The sequence below is a fragment of the Rhinolophus sinicus genome, chromosome 17 (genome assembly GCF_057876585.1).
Source record: "Rhinolophus sinicus isolate RSI-liver-muscle chromosome 17, RSI-T2T, whole genome shotgun sequence".
NCBI classification, from domain to species: Eukaryota; Metazoa; Chordata; class Mammalia; order Chiroptera; family Rhinolophidae; genus Rhinolophus; species Rhinolophus sinicus.
The window spans coordinates 22,139,696-22,153,459 of NC_142517.1; the positions used below are offsets into that span (position 1 = coordinate 22,139,696).

At 32.2% G+C, this 13,764-nt stretch overlaps 1 long non-coding RNA gene and 1 pseudogene across 1 annotated transcript in view; one reads left to right on the forward strand and one right to left on the reverse strand.

The window, feature by feature from the left end:
- The window catches only part of LOC141570216 (uncharacterized), a 181,209-nt gene that overhangs the window by 14,367 nt on the left and 153,078 nt on the right, over positions 1–13,764 (forward strand). The window lies entirely within an intron of this gene.
- LOC109447505 (KATNB1-like protein 1 pseudogene) overlaps positions 4,039–13,764 on the reverse strand; it is a 38,721-nt pseudogene continuing 28,995 nt past the window's right edge.

Consider the following 13,764-nt stretch of genomic DNA (forward strand, 5'->3'; position numbering starts at 1 on the left):
CTGTTTCCAAGAGTACTGAATATGTGGTAGTAGGTGCCCAGAATGGTCTGAGCTGAGGTGCTGGCAGGGTGTAAGGGGAACGTGGAACAGGTGGTGAAGTAAACAACTTGTTTACTAACTCACGCCTCTTAATCAACCATAAAAGTGGAGTGTTGAAGCCATATTAACGTTAAATTACTCCTCTATTTCCCTCTTTAAATTTTTAAATGAAGAATACGAGTGGCAGATACTATTTCAGGTTCCAGGTTGGAGTATGGCCAAATTAATATCATCATAATTATATGGTGCCTGATAGTATTTGTATGTCTCCTGTGTGGGGAATAAAATTCCAAACGGTACAGGCGGAAGTGTATCCTAAGGAGAGAAAGAATGTGCTGTGCCCGGTAACGTTTCCTCACTTGATCTGCTCTTCCTCTCCATCCTTCTCTACCCTAATCTATGTGTTTAGTGGCTAATCTATATAGATTACATCAATGAGTTCTCTTGCCCTCAGGTTTATGAGTGGTTTCATCCAGTGAAATACACCTTCATAGCAACATCATAGATACATTTCTATATCTTTAGTGTTTTATGACTGAAACTTGGCAAAATACCAAAGATGAGTGAACTTTATTATTGTGCGTGCTTGGGTAGTCTGTTGATGGGCAGTGATGTTTGAGAATAAAATTAGGACATTCGTAAATAATAAATTTCATATGTATTTTTATAAAATTAATTTTTCTCACTTTCTTTTTACGAAATCCACTATTTGTGTTTTTATTATAAAGATCTTGAAATAATTTATGTTCTATTATGTTGTGTTAATAACAATGCAAAATAAATAACTTTTTCTGATTAATCTTATTTATTTAAATTTGGAGAAGCTTTATTCTGCTGAGTCAGTAGCTAACAGATTTGTCAACAAATTCTTAAACCTAAATTTAAAAATCAACCATAAATTCCATGCATCATGATAAATGCATAATGAAGTCACAAATAATAACCTATTATTTCAGACAATACTACACATATTTCAATTATCATCATATAAATCTGTATCATTTATGTAATGGATCTCATCATTTTAGAAAGTCATATCTAGATTCAAAATTAGTATATTTTTCTATCTTTAAACATTTCAATGCTGAGATATCATAGAGAATTCAGAAAACAGCAAATTTGAGATTATACCTTGATCTGCAATGACCAAAAATTAGTCTCTATTAATATTAGTTTTGGGATTACCTGTATGTATATTTTCTCCTTCATAGTCATGCAAAAATTCCCATGTTCTTATACTAAATGTTTTAAATTATATTGGAATACCACTTTTGTTATATATTTCAAAGGCAATTTCTTCTGATATATAAGAATATTCTCTTTAAAACTTTAATAATGTATATTTTAATAATTTTAAATGTGAAATAGCCAAACTTATATACATTTTTTGTAACTTTTGTTAAAAATATTAACAATTTTCAACAGTTAATATCAAATAATTGTGCATTACACAAATTCAATGTTATATTTTTTGCCAAAGACCAAAATTTGCTTCAATATGAGGCTCTTTGATTATTTTTCTATCCTTTCAAGTGCATTTTTGTATTTTGGATATTTTTAACTGTATATAGTCAGCATTCCTAACATGCTTCCAAAAATATTTGTAAAATTGATATCCTTCTTCAAGATATTACATCTTTAGGCAGATGCAGAAAATATCACATCTAGTCTCTGAATTCTTTCAAGGTATTTCATCACTTCTCTGGGTCCAGTTGAGGTCTCCTGATAATGAATTCAAACTATGTGCTGCACATGGCATAAGAATGTTTCAAGGTCATCTGCCAAAATTCTAGCTTGTAAGCCTCCTTCTTAATCAGTCATTCTAACGACATTATGATAGCGTTGTCCTCCATAATCTTTTTACCCAAGGCTTAAAAATGTCAGTGATTTTTTCCCCCAGTTCTTCGTTTAAGTCAAAACATGTACTTTTTAAAAATAACAAGTGTAAAAACAGTGAAATATTCATTAATTTCAACCGCTGTTTTCTTCCTCTGATAATTCAATGTTATGCATAATAAATGTCAGTTTCAGCTTTTTTTTTTTTCCCCTGTGCAATCTGGTTGGACTGATAAATAATAGTTGCTTTAATTTTGTGTAAAATTTCTACTCTCATTTTATTATCTGTTAAGTTAATCTGATTTTGGTTTTTCCATTCTAATTGATGGCAACATTTTAAATATATATCTTACAAGTTTGGCCGTTTTAGCATCAGTGTTGAAATGATTTCCACTAAGCAAGAACATTTCTATTATTTTCATTTGGCCAAAACTGATCTTAAAAATTGGTTGTGAAACATGTAACTATCTGAAATATAATATACAACTTCTGTATTTCCTTTCTTCATTTGAAATAATTTTGGTGTATAACAGAATATTAAATTTTCTACTCTGTTCATCCAGTGGAAAATCTCAAACTTTAATTTGAGTCACATTGTGTTTAGTTAGACCTCTTATGTTATAAGAGGGATGCAGTAGCCATTTTCCAGAACCATAATCTAATAAATGAAATAAAACTAGAGGTTTTATTTTTCTTTTCTCAATTTCTTGTTTTTTATGAATTTAATGTTTTTGAAAGATAACATTTTTAATATTTTTAAAGTGAGAAAGCTGCTTGTGTAGAATTTATATCAGTAATCGCTATTTGGGTAAATGCTAAAGAGTTACATAAGCGTTGAAGGATTACGGCATAGAAATTTGGCAACTAAAAAATCTTTGCTCAGATGCCTCTTGGGCTCATTAAAGATGAGATGATGTATGAACCAATAGTGGTATTTAAATCCGAATCACTTTCAAGATAGGCTAAGATATACAGCTGGGAAAACATTCCACAAGTGGGTACACTGACACTAAAAATGGTATTTAAAACAAAAAACAACCTCATACAGTCTGCTGGCATTTCATACCAACCGTTGGAAGAGGTTGTAACATAGTGTTGGAATTTAAAATACAAAGTCAGCAATAACTGTAAACCTTTCTAAAGCATTGTACATACCTTTCTAAAGCATTCTTTAAAACATATGTAGTGCAAAAGAATTAGAATTCATATAAAATCAGAATTAAAAAAAAGTAAAAAATAGAAATATTTAGTGAATTTACTCAAATGAAGGAAGCTTAAATGACACAATGAAAATATTAGAAATCTATATGCAATAGAAAATGAATATAAATTAGCCAACTCCAGCTAAGCATTCATACAAATACATATTTATCTTTTTCTTTTATGTAGGAATAACACGTAGATACATGACATGATGATTCTGGCAAAAAAATAACAGATATTAAAAATATTCTCAAGTTTTAAGGATGGTGTGGAATAAGTTTTAACAACAACATTCTGTGTGAATGGAAGCCCTTGACTTGATTCCATGATTTTATCATTCCAGAAGCATAGTTGGTTTTAATTTTGTTAAAAACAGTTATTGGGATCATACACATTGGCTTATTCATTAAGGCATTTTCATTTTGTATACACAGTATCTCAGGGTGGCCAAATAACTTTTAGTATTTATTATTTGTGATGGTATTTTAAACTTTCCAAATCTTTTCAACATAAGAAAATAGCTGCACATATTTAAGTGTTTTCTTATAAAACACAATCTTAAAAAAAGTAATGATGATTGGTCTTTGTGGTTCCTAGTAATAAGTTGTGTTATTTTTTTTCACATAATATGAAGTATATTCTTATGCATGATTGCATTAAAGTCCAGTTGTTCTTAACCAATATTACCAAATAACCGTATAAGTCCCACACGCAGCAAAGGTGAACAATCGTCACAGCACACTTTTACCTTATTGAAATTGAAGCTGCTCCTTTTGGGTATATTCCCATTTCAATGTGAAGTAGATTGTTAGGGTTTCTTAGTGTTTTACTATACAGCTTTTAGAAAACGTTTTTATTTCTTCCATAGTTCACAGTTCTCCGATGAGATGTTTTGGAAATCGATAGTCCAGAGATGTTCTGAATAAGCAAATGCTCCTTAGTACATGAAGTCTCTCAATGCTACTGTAATAAATAAGCATCTACATCCTTAGCTATACTACCAGCATATCCTGGGACCAAAGTGACATGCTTTTCTTGTTCCCACAATCAACTTAATTACTGTTTTAAAATATGAATGATTTCCATCATTTATAATTTCTGTTTGGGATGATATTTCTGACCACCACCTTTTTATGACTGCTTATAGCCAGTTCAAACCAACTATTATCTACTCTTCAACTTTGCGTTTAAGTAGTGATTGCACTAGAGGCAACAAGTCTACAGAGCAGCCAAGTGAGACGCATTGTTTTTCTTTCAGTAAACTATTAGGAAGCACAGGATGGCAACCCACCAACACTCCAAGTGTTTCTATCCTCACCAAATAAGCTACAAGTTCACTTATACTTCTCTTTTTCTAGAAAGTTAAAGCGACATTCAATCTCATATTCCTCTGAATGAAACTTGTGCCATTGTTTCATGGTCCTGAGAAACCTCAGGAAAAAATTTTTATTTTGTATTTTGTATTTTGATGATTGACTTTCCGTCTGTGAAGAAACCAGAATCACTGGAATTAAATAAGTTTGACTATCATGGTGTAATAATTTTTCAGGCAGGTGGCCTGCACAAGCCAGTTCATTTTCTTTATTTGCCATTTCACAGCCCCCACTTCTAGGGGACTGCTTGTTTTTTTGTTTTGTTTTGTTTTGTTTTGTTTTGTTTTGTTTTGTTTTGTTTTGTTTTGTTTTGTAACAAGGATTTGGAAAAGGATGATGAACTCTCTTTCTGTGATCCATCACCTTACGTAGTTTATCTGGGCTTTTCATGGCTTGTTCAACTGTTCAATTTATGCAAGCCACCGACTTTTGAAGATTTCTTAACCTCCTTCAGGTTCTAATTGGTGAAATTAGAGATCCTTTTCTAGGAAGATCAATGGAATGATCCTCAATATTATTACAAAAGTTTCGTTTTTTTTTTAACACTGTGGATTTCAGGTGCCATACTCTCTTGGGTACCCAACGCCTTTTGGTACAGCAGCGCCTCAGTCCAGTGCTGGCTCAGGAAGTGCACCCCAACACCTAGAGAGTCCCTGGGCTCCCAGCCTGAGCCCCATTCAGGGACATTCAAACCACTGTGCGTCAAGTGTAATTTTTGCTGCCTTGTAGATAGCAGGCCTTTGTTGCAAATCTGATATAGTAATTCCCTTTCTCAATCACATTGTTTTGATTAGTAATAAAATCTTTGTTAAATAGTTAGAATTGCGGCAATTTCATTGAACCCTTCCAGTTGTGAATAATTATATTGCTCATTCTCATGGTTTTGATCAGTAATTACATCTTTTTAAAATAAAAATTTTATAATGTTCTGTTTATAAGTTTTATGTAAATCATGCTCTCCAGAAGTCAGCTCCCTTGCTTTATTTCCTGTATTTAAAAATGTAAGCAATTCTCCTCTTTGAGGACCTTCTATTTCTTTTTTCCTTCCTTCCTTCCTTCCTTCCTTCCTTCCTTCCTTCCTTCCTTCCTTCCTTCCTTCCCTCCCTCCCTCCCTCCCTCCCTCCCTCCCTCCCTCCCTCCTTCCTTCCTTTCTTTCTTTCTTTTTTTCCTTCCTTCCTTCCTTCCTTTTTCCTTCCTTCCTTCCTTCCTTTCTTCTTCTTCTTTTCATAGCTTAACATTGGTTTTACTTAAGCAAACATTTTTTCAGCCAGGTATATTAGTTTCCTAGGACTGCCATAACAAAGCACCACAAGCTAAGTGACTTAAAACAACATAAATGTGTTGCCTCACAGTTTTGGTGGTTAGAAGCCTAAAATGAAGGTGTTGGCAGGGCCATGCCCCCTCTGAAATCTGTAATGTCTCTCATTGCCTCCTCTAGCTTCTTGTGGTTTGCTAGAAATCTTTGCTCTTCCTTGGCTGGAAGCTGTGTAACTCCGGTCTCTACATTTCTCATTACAGGGCCTTCTCCCAGTGTTTTTCTTTTGTTTTTTTCTGACATTTACCTTTTTTGAACCCTGCTTTTCTATTTTCTATTTCTATCAAGATGTCAGCTTGTACTCATTCTCAATGATTTCAGAGATTAAAAATTAAATGCAATCATGTGTAAAATTTATAAAATTTGAACATGCTTAAAAAATATTAAACACAGAATGAAAAGTTAAAGTTATTTTTTGTATATGTTACATGTATTTTTCTTCTAAAACAAAAATCTGTTAAATGTAAAGGGAAAGTTATAATTAATAACTATGAACATTTTAAGAAAAATATTTAAATCTAAAAATTTTGTTTTCTTTTTTTGGGAAGGTTTAATTAAATCATAAATTTTTAAATAAAAAAACTTCATAAAAATACAACTATTAGCCATTCTAGAATTCAGTGTCCATTTAGATGGAAAATATTAAAACCAAGATTACCATTCAAACATATTAGTTCTATACCTACTTATATGTGAGTTTAAGGGCAGTATAAATTGTGAAATATTGTCAAATGTTCACCAATTACTATTACAACTGCTGCAAATGCAGCACTAATTTAGAAGTACCCCACACAAACTGGAATATAAAGAAAAGACAGAAAGTAGATTTCTGGCACCACTGGGGAACCACATTTTATAATGCAAGAGTTTATTGCATTCATGAGATCTGACAGGAGAGATTTGAAAAGTTAATTACTTGTCTGATTTTTCCTTTCCTAAACTCTTCTGTCATTCAGATCTTCCCAATATCCCATCCCATCTTTGGCACAACCCACAGACTTTGATGGTACTGGGATTTCTTTGTTCAGAATACAGAGAGCCATGATCAAAAGTGTTTCTGGGGTCAATAAAACCAATGTTTGAGGTTATTGATCACATATTTCCAGAGCTGAGGGCCAAATCCTGAGAGACAGAGTTGCCTGCATCTTACTTATGATGATGTCCTGTGAGTGTGCTTGTGGTTTGAAGGGCTCTCTATTAGTGGGAGGGCCTCCACCTGCCTGGATCCAAGGGTAGTAGTTCCAACGATATCTTCATTTCCAAATCCAGTGACATGTCTATGTATTTTATATCCTCAGCCTCTTTGTTACAAGCGATACTACATTGATTATCTTTGTATTCTTGAAGATCTCATGTCATTATTTTCTTCCACTCTCCAACTACCTATTTAATTGTTTTTTTTTCCTATCAATCCTTAGTCTTAGCAGATCTTATACACATTTAACCAAATTTCTTTCTTTGACTCCTCTCTGTGTTTTTAAACTCTCATTGACTTCAACTATTATCTGCAAGATGACACCCAAAGGTATTTCCTGAGCTTAAGCATCATATTTGCAGTTGCCTGTCAACACCTTTTGCTGTGCCCCAACACCACATGAGTGCCCCAAAATGATACTCCCAAAATTGACTATATTATGCTCTCCAACATGCTTTTACTTGCGGTGAACTTTATATTTGCTAAAGGTACCACTAACCTCCAAGTCACCCAGGATTGAAAGTCAGACAACTTTGTCTCCTACCCCTTTCACTGTTCTTCATCCAATCAATTTCCTGATGTTGTTGCTTGATTTCTTGAATTTCTCTTATGTCAGTCTCCCTTTCTCCACTGTCCTTTTCTACTTACCATGTACATACTATGTGCTTAGTGATCATTTACTAAATATTGGTTTATATGTAATTAAATGTGTATGAAAACACGGTGGAATTTTACAATCTTGACATACCAGGTCAACTCAGTGATTCAAGGATAACTTTTGAAAAGAATTCTTCAAGTATAAGTTGGATATCTAGTCTTTTTTTTTCATTTTGTTATTATCACTTTTTATTCTTTTAAGTAGAAGGTGATAATCTGCCCCTAATAATTAATTTTTTTTATTATAGCAAACACAGAAATAAAAATCTATATGATAAACCTGCAAACTAAATACTCTAAGACAGATGTTGGTAAATTATTTTTCATGTAAGGGGCCAAATAGTAAATATCTCAGGCTCTGTGGGCCATAAAACCTGTCATAGTGGCTGAACCCTGCTTTTATGGCACAAAAGGAGCGTTAAAACATACCTAAATATAGCATGGCTATATTACCGTAAAACTTTATTTATGACTATTTCAGATTCCACAAAAAGTAAGAGTATACAGTATTTGTCTTTTTGTGTTTGGCTTATTTCACTTGGCATAATATCCTCCAGTTCCATGAATGTTTTCACAAATTTCAGAAAAATGTTTTCTTTTTAAAAAGGCTGAGTAATATATATATTTTAAGATATAAGTTTTATATATATATTCATTATCCAGTCATTTAGGTTGTTTTGTCTTCTTGGCTGCTGGGAATAATGCTATAACAGACACGAGAGGGCAGGTGTCTCTTCAAGATCCTGATTTTACTTACTTTGGATGAATTTCCAGAAATGGTATTTCTGGATCATATAGTTGTTCTATTTTTAATTTTTTAGGGAACCTCTGTATTGTTTTCCATAGTGGCTATACCAATTTTCCATTCCCACCAACAGTGTATGATATCACCTATATGTGGACTTTAAAATAATGAAACTCATAGAAGCAGAGAGTTGAATGATGGTTGCCAGCGGCTGTGGGGACGTGAAATGGGGAGGTGATGTTCAAAGGGTACAGTGTTTCAGTTATGCAAGGTATGTAAATTCTGGGGATCTGCTATACAGCACAGTGCTTATAAGTAGCAGTCCTATTGATTCTTAAAATTTGTTAAGAGAACAGATCTTATAAATGTTCTCACCCCCTAAACACACAAACATAATGATATTAATAATAAAGGGGGTGGGAGGAAACATTGGGAGGTGATGGATATATTTCTGGCCTTGATGGTGGTGATAATTTCACAGGTGCATACTTTTTTTTGCCTAAACTCACCGAGTTGTATACATAAAATATGTGTAGCTTTTTACATGTCAATCATAACTCGGTAAAGTGATTTTAAAAAACCATTTATTTATGGGCATTGAAATTTGAATTTTATATAATTTTTATGTGTCATATTATTCTACTGTTGGTGTTTTTTTCTAACAGCGAAAAGTTTAAAAATCACTCTTAGCGTGCAGGCCATACAAAACCGAGGGAGGTACAAATTTGGCTTGTGGTTTGCCATCCCTGATTTTAAAAGAAGCATTTCTGAAATTCAAAAATTCCAATTTTTATTTTCAGAAGAAGCCTAAAAATTGAATATTGAGTGACCTTCACTTTTACTTTCCCAGGAAATTACATACTATTGATTAAAAAAATGCAAATAGCATTGAATATGCCAGTAGGTACTGGGTCAAGTTTTTTGGGAGACGCAAAGATGAATAAGATGCAATAAGATGCAGTGTTTGCCTTTTTAGAATTCGCACTCTATTAGAGGGCAAAGACAACAAAACAAATAGCTATGGAACAAAACAGTATCTGATAAATGCTACTATTATGGAAATTAAAAATATATCCTATAGAATTCTAGGAGAGTGATCAAGTCTGATTGGGAGGAAATAAAAAGGTGTCATGGTGATGTTATTTAAGGTAGGCCTTCAAGAGTGAATGGAATCGTGATAGGTAGTGATGGGGCTGGAATCAGAGAGGAAGCCCATGTTTCTGAGGGAGGAAATTACAAACCAGGCCTTGGCAGCTGGGGATACTAATGGCCTTGGTTGAGAGCAAGGGTTAGTGCTGGGCAGACATATTTTGAGGGATATACGTTTGGAAATGTTGAGATGAGGGCTTTAAAGTCCAGATTGATAATTTAGATTTTATTTTTTCTGATTCACTAAAGAATGTTAAGAAAAGGAAGATGTCAAAAGATTCCATTTAAAGTCAGTTTCCTTCATGGTGATGGTTAAGTCAAGGATCTAGTCTTCTTTGGCCAATACTGGGAAATTCTAAAAATTAGGTTTAGATGCTGCTGTAAAATTTTCTGTTTTAATATCCATTCAAAAATATTGTTTTTAAAAAGAATGAAGATAGTTAATTGACTTAGAGTTTAAGATATCAATTTGTCTTATGGTTTTAAAGATTTGCTAGAAGATTGCAAGTGTCTTTTTTCTTGAATTTATTTCACTTTCAAATTATATATAGCTGCAGTTAGCGTGTGCATGTCAACATTACACTTTAATTTATGCTTACTGAACAACCATTTAGTTTTTACCCTACTTAGCATTTCTTATACCTATTATGAAATAAGCTCTTGGCTACAATTTAATTTCTAGTTTGTGGATCCCATACTTTCCTGAAATTTAGTAAAAAAATTATAATTAAAATGGGTTGTGTGTAACCTAAGTATAAACAAATGAATAATTCTTTTCCACTTCCTTATTGTGCTGTGCATTTCCATCTCCTCTTTGTTATTTCTATTACATAAGAAAATTTGTCAATTCCAACATAAATGAGTTAGGAAATGAAACTGAAGGCCGTGGAAAAGGAAGTCATGACCGGAGGTAAAAACCAAATTACATTGCAGGATTTGAATGTCTCATTAATCTATGGCATTTCAGAATTACATGTTATATTATTTTAGAGTAGTTGTTTGACAAGGGCATTGTAAAGAAGTGACACTCCCTCCTGATTTAAATAACATTCTTGTCTCACATTTAAAGATTTATATGTTTTAAAAATTCTACTGAATGAAAATGGCAAACAACTGCTTTGGCATTTAATGATTGCTTGTCTGTTATATGCATTTTTGTAATAGTGCCCAGATCATGAGAATTAATGTAAGCATCCTTCAAATAAATTCCTTTTAATTCCCTAGGGTTAGTAACAGAAAGAAACTAAAAAAAGACTATTAATTCTTATATTTCATCTATCTCATTAAATGTAATGGTAGCATACATTTCATAATTCCAGCAATATCATAAAATAAACTGTGATTCTTTGACTAAAAATAGGTGTTTCTTCAATTTTTTTGTATCAACTAACAAGAATCAATGTTTTTTTAAAAAGAAAAGGTAGAGATTCCAAGGTAGAGAAAAACAATTCTTTCTTTGAAGCTTAATCTAAGTATTTTTATCATAAGTTCTCTCATTTTATGTTAAATTTTGCTTACTATCCATTTCACATTCAGAAGTGAAAACTTTTCCTTCAAAAATGTTTTGAAAATAACTGCTCATAGAGAAGCAATTCACTTGTTTACAACAGGACCCCAATCCATCAAGAGCCTACAGTTAAGAAAGTAGATACAAAATGTACATAAATAGCAACAGTACAAATTAGTTCTTGCAATGACCCATTTGGTTAGTCTGATTATTTGATATACCCAAATAAAATCCTGTCGTTAAATTCTTGCCACCTTTTTTATTTGCTCATTAAAGACCTGAGTGGATTATGTTGACTACCTTCCAATAAGTAAACACAGCATCTCATACTGTGGCTCTTGGCACCACGTTTACATGATATGTTGACAGTTTATAGTCAATAGTTGTATTAAAACCTTGATAGCTTTATTTCAACAAAGTACAGCTTTAGTAATGTATCCATTCAATCACAATTCTCAACTCACTGTGTATCATTATTTTTATTTTCAAAGCTGAACTTATATTATGCATTAAGAAGTGTGTATGTAGGGGAAAGTAAAATGATTAAAAAATGGAAACAGATTATATTGAGAATTCTCTCTAACATATTATGAAAAAATTCTTTAGTGAGGTATTTTAATATTTAGATTTATTGAAGGTAATTTTTTTGTTGAAGATCTGATCTCAGCTTTAAGCTAAATACATTTATTAATGGATGTAGCAAAGAACTTTTTTGCTATAGCATAGTTATTTCCAAATGTTCTTCTAAAGTCTTAGAAGGTAAGCTTTATGATAATTTATTACCTTATTATTTAGCATTGTTATATTCATCTTATATGGGTCAAATTTATTATATTAGTGTTATGATTTATACTCTATATGTTTATAGTACTTTGGAGATTTTTCTATAATCAATATAGCTAGTGCATTTTATGTGGCTTCAAACATAATTTTTAAATTGCAAATGTTTTAATGGTTTTAGAGATTTATACAACATACCCTTGCTGTATGAAACAATGTGCAATATGGATCAATAATGCAACCTATCTCTAAAAGCCTTCATAATTTAAAAATAAAAGGAAAATAAAAAGCATGTTACTCATGAATTTAGAAAATTAATACTTTGGAAGAAGTGAGTAATAAAGGTAACAATAGAATTAGAAAAGATCAAGGAGTAGAATTATAAATCTAAGTAAATTATTAATTGTAAGTAAGTAAGTTCAAGAATTAGTTCTAAAGAAAAGTCAGTTAAACATACAGTTGCAATCAGGTAAAATAGAACAAAAGCAATTTACCGCCACTCACCCTCCCTCCCAAAAACTTTTTGAAAACGAGAGGGCATGTCTGAAAACTGAAGAGGAGATTAAAAATATATATTTGACAATTTCCTTGAGTTGGATGGGTTATTGATAAGTATGTATTCTTAAAATGAATCCAAGAAGTAATAACTAAATATTACAATAAACTTGAAAGAAGTTTCAAAAATCTGTCAAAAATCTACCTCCATAAAAGGTTCTGGGCCCAGACAGTAGTGGAGAAAATTATATTTAAACTTTCATTGCAGTACTCTCTAATTTGTTACACACACACACACACACACACACACACGAATAGAAGCTTCCAAATTGCTTTTACAAAGCTAGCATAACCTAATATTCAAACCTGTCAAACACTGTCCAAAGTAAGAAAACTCAATAATCATAGAAAATAGAATAATCATAAATAAATACTTCTGACCTTAACATAAATTTCACTTCCTCTAAAGCATTCCCTGAAATCACTGGTTGTATCTATTTGTAAAAGTGTTTCTAAAAAGCATTATCCCAAGTATATAAAATAAATGCAGTAAACATATAAAAATAATATATATGTATATTCATGTAAAAATTTAAAAAGCATACAGAGCATGTAAAATATTTAATGTATGCATTTGTACATTGAAAAGTCAAAACACTAACATTGATTTATGTGTAAGGTGGGATTACAGATTATTTCACTTTTCATTCATACTTAAAATTCATTGTAATGCTTATTTATTTCTATTATAAAAATACATAAATAAATAATTCATACTCTAATTATGATGTTCATTTTATGGAAAAATATAATCCAAAGTGTTACATGATTTCTAGGTACTCAGAGTGATAAAAAGTATCCCCTATGAGTTAGGGTTTGTTTTGTTCTTATGTTTTGCCTCTCTGAGGAAGACTCATTCTAACTGGTCCTTCCAGAAATTCTTTGTGCTACTTATGTGCCTCAGGGTTCCTGCAAGGGAGAGGGAAATTCTACCAAGAGAAAATGAAATTACCAGTCACCTGAGGGGTGGATGCCAACAAACAGGTCCTGACCCTGTTGACAGTTAAAACTAACAATTTCGTTTTCAGCCATCACTGGCTGTTTGGAGAGTGATTCACTGACAGCTCTTTGATCTCAGCCTCTTTTGCTCCTTATTATTCCTGTTTAATATGTTATTGTTTTTTCAATTTTCAGATATCACTATTTTTTATTTAACTTGCTATCACATACATATAGTAAAAACCAAAAAGTCACCAGTTACCCAATGAAATGTTGTGTAAAAGAAAGTCGTGTTCCTGGCCCTGTTTCTAAATACAGAATACATCTTCTCAGATGCAAGCTCACTTTCTCACTTTCTAGTTTTCTTCATATCACCCCAGAGATGTTCTCCGCACATACAAACATGCACGTATATATCTTTCTGAGAAAACTAATGTTAGCATAGTATGCACACTATTTGTCATCTTTTTT